Source organism: Amblyomma maculatum, unplaced genomic scaffold, assembly GCF_055883805.1.
Source record: "Amblyomma maculatum isolate TAMU_Amacu unplaced genomic scaffold, ASM5588380v1 scaffold_15, whole genome shotgun sequence".
NCBI classification, from domain to species: domain Eukaryota; kingdom Metazoa; phylum Arthropoda; class Arachnida; order Ixodida; family Ixodidae; genus Amblyomma; species Amblyomma maculatum.
In genome coordinates, this window is record NW_028146740.1 from 2,951,836 (window position 1) to 2,955,414 (window position 3,579).

Consider the following 3,579-nt stretch of genomic DNA (forward strand, 5'->3'; position numbering starts at 1 on the left):
CATATGTAAGCATACATACAACGCGACACAAGGGGCGCACAACTCCCTAACGAGCATTCTTACAAAACAGTATGACATTTTACGGCAAAAACCTACATTCGGTATGGTAGGAATGCGAAATTGGACAACAAATAGCTAGTTTTGCCAGGAAACTGTATACACTAGCCACGAAAAATCAGGCGTTGAAGTTCTGTCACAAAATTATGGCTTTTATAATTGTTACATTGCAAACATTTATATTAGCGACTGGAAAAAGCTATGCTTTAGAATCATAATATTTTTTTCCAAGCCGAGGTTGAGGAGGGGGGGGGGGGGAGTATTTTTTTATTAAACCTCAGGGAAAAAGCAATCGCACATAGTGTAACGATGACCCCGCAGGCGACTGCTCTGGAGCAATCAATTTTACATGGCCCAGGAAGAGAAGCTGGATTTTATCTTTGATGCCGTTCAACGTCTTGAAGACTAATAACACCAGTATTCTTGAGGCAGTTAATAAGGTCCTTCTCCTCCATATCGGCCTATAAACTGATATGGATCTATTGAGCAAACACATTCAAGAACTTCAAGCAAAGTTTGAGTCTCTTTCTTCTAGTAGCCTTCAAGCGATGGTAATGGTAATTTGTCTAAACTAAAGCAGATCTGGAAAACAATTCCAGGCGGTTTATTGGCTGTTCTATGGCTTCGAGGATAAATCTCAGTTTTTATCAACAGCTCGTTCTGCAGTCGCGAACTTGAAATCACGGTTCGTTCAATTCAGCGTGCCTATCGACGCCATTCCTCGGACATGACGCGGCACTCATCGCTTAACTTAATTGCAATAAAGAAATTGAAAACGTGCTCAGTAATGGGCAAAGTTAGATTCCGGCTTTAGTGTTTCTCGTAATTATTTTGCTGCCGTTCGCGAAAAGCGCGGGAACTTGCTGAAATTTCCTAACTAGGCAAGGAGAGAGGGATCACAACATGCCATGCCACAAATAAATGAAATCTTTTAAGCGGTCCTCCCCTTCTTTGTTCCCACCCTGTTCCGAGCGTTCACTTCTTTACACTAGCATCCGCTGCTGATCCTTCCGTCATTTACTCTAATACTGCCTCGAGTGTTTTACATGATGCCATTCCAGACAATAGTGTTCTGCTGAGTGAACCTTGCTTTATAATATGTTTCGCGGCGACAGGAAGTTCCGGACAGGAGGCGGCGTCCTCATTGCAATAAGGAAATAACCTATTGCTATACTCCGTAATAATCACCTCTTTCATTGAAATTTTATTCGGGGCCTGCAGTAGAACGCGCGCTCCTACGTCGTCCTCTGGGCACCGGCCTGGGTTCCCTGCCGCTCGCTGGTTCCATGCCGGGCCAGCGCCTTGATGACCTGCTGGACTGCCCAGAGTTGTTCCTTTTGACTGTCGCTCCCTGCGGCTGCTTCCAGTCGCGGCGGGATCCTCCCAGACGTAGCTTCTTCCTGGTTCTTGTTGCAGTGCTTGTTTTTTAAAATGCGGTGTTACTAACCTTATAATTGGAGTGTTTTACTTACGTCCTGAAACGTGTGACGGTTTTGCTGAATAATTGCATCGCCTATTAGGTTAAGTGTTGCGCGTTTCCCGAATTCTGCTCTGCCTATTCTCGGTGTCTTTAATTTTCGTAACATCAACTGGGATATGTTGTATGCCCCTACTAGTGACAAAGGCGCTCATGCCTTCATAAAGACATGTTCGTTATGTCAACTTATTTCTAAACCTACTCGGTCATCGGTGAATTCCTCAAACATTCTGGACCTCATCCTTACCAGTGACACAAATATTTGCTCAGATGACGTTCATCATGAAAGACATTCTGATCACGACATTATCACCGCGCACATCAACTATCTGTTCAGCGAAAAAGAAAAACTGTTCCAAAAACGATAAGATGTTACAACAGGGCTAACATTTACAAAATGAACCCCGAATTAACCGTCTCAGTGGAACACTTTTCTGTTTGGTCCTCTCATTCTGTTGAGGAAAACTGGATGTCGTTCAAAATTATTCAATGCATTCCACTAATATTGATTAAATGACACCTAAGCGTACCCTGGTTTGATCCCAGGCTTCGCAGAGCTAATACCAATAGAAAAAAATGTCTGTACAGACCAGTCAAAGCGCATATATAACTACTGATTTACTTGCAGATCAATTAAGGGGAAAATGAGGGTGCTCGTTATAATACATGAAGGAAAGAAGCCAACAGTCGGCGAGGCCAAGGAAAGCGTTGGGGATGGTACTGTCTCTTTTTTTAATATTTACTTGGATAATCACAGAAATTAGTAATGTAATCTATTTAGGGGAAAGATAATTAAACACAAAGTAGAAGAAAAAACAACGTGCCGATGGTGGGAACCGAACCCACGACCTCCGAATATCGCGTCCGGTGCTCTTCCAACTCAGCTACATCGGCCGCTGCCGCCCCTGCTACTTGCTTGGGTATTTATGTTGTCTGTATACGAACCTTCAGAGTGTTCACCAGCGCCACCCTCAGCCATAGCGGCGGACGTGGAACGTCCTTTATTACCGCCAGCGTCACGTAGAACGAGATCAAGAGCGAGGGCGAAATATGTGCTAGAACCCTCTTACGCTGCCTATGGCTTCAAGACTGCCAGAACCGAGACCCCCGTAAGCTACAAGCAGATCAATTAAGGGGAAAATGAGGGTGCTCGTTATAATACATGAAGGAAAGAAGCCAACAGTCGGCGAGGCCAAGGAAAGCGTTGGGGATGGTACTGTCTTTTTTATTAATGTTTACTTGGATAATCACAGAAATTAGTAATGTAACCTATTTAGGGGAAAGATAATTAAACACAAAGTAGAAGAAAAAACAACGTGCCGATGGTGGGAACCGAACCCACGACCTCCGAATATCGCGTCCGGTGCTCTTCCAACCGAGCTACATCGGCCGCTGTCCCCCCTGCTACTTGCTTGGGTTATCTGTATACGAACCTTGAGAGTTTTCACCAGCGCCACCCTCAGCCATAGCGGCGGGTGGCGCTATTCATTTACTTGACAGGTATAAGCAAAGCGATAAAGAATACCAAGTTTTAATAAAACAATCCGCACGGAATTCATCAGCAATGTTTTGCCAAAATTCCCCACTAACAACTCACGAAGATTCTGGCGCGTTTTCAATCCCCGCAGTTCCGAGGACATTATCCCTACTGATTCGAACAACACCCCAATTCCTGCATCCGAATGTGCACAGATGTTTCTTTCAGCATTCTCATCTGTATTTATTTTTGAAGACATCAGTTCCGCGTCCAGCTTAGATCCCTTTCTTTAGTTTACTATGCCCCAAAAAGTTATTAATGATGAATTAATTTAATCCCTCCAGCATAACTTACAGCTCTGACTCCCTGGGTTTTAACAACAAAACACCCCTGTGAGAATTTATCCAGGATTGTCATCACGTTTTTCTCAATCGCTATCATCTAGATCGATTCCTAGCGATTGGCGCGTATCTGAAGTAATACCCATTTTCAAATCCTCTCAACTCGCTCATGGGCCATGTTGTTTTCAATCAGCTATGTTCAGCACCACATTTAAATACCAGCATGG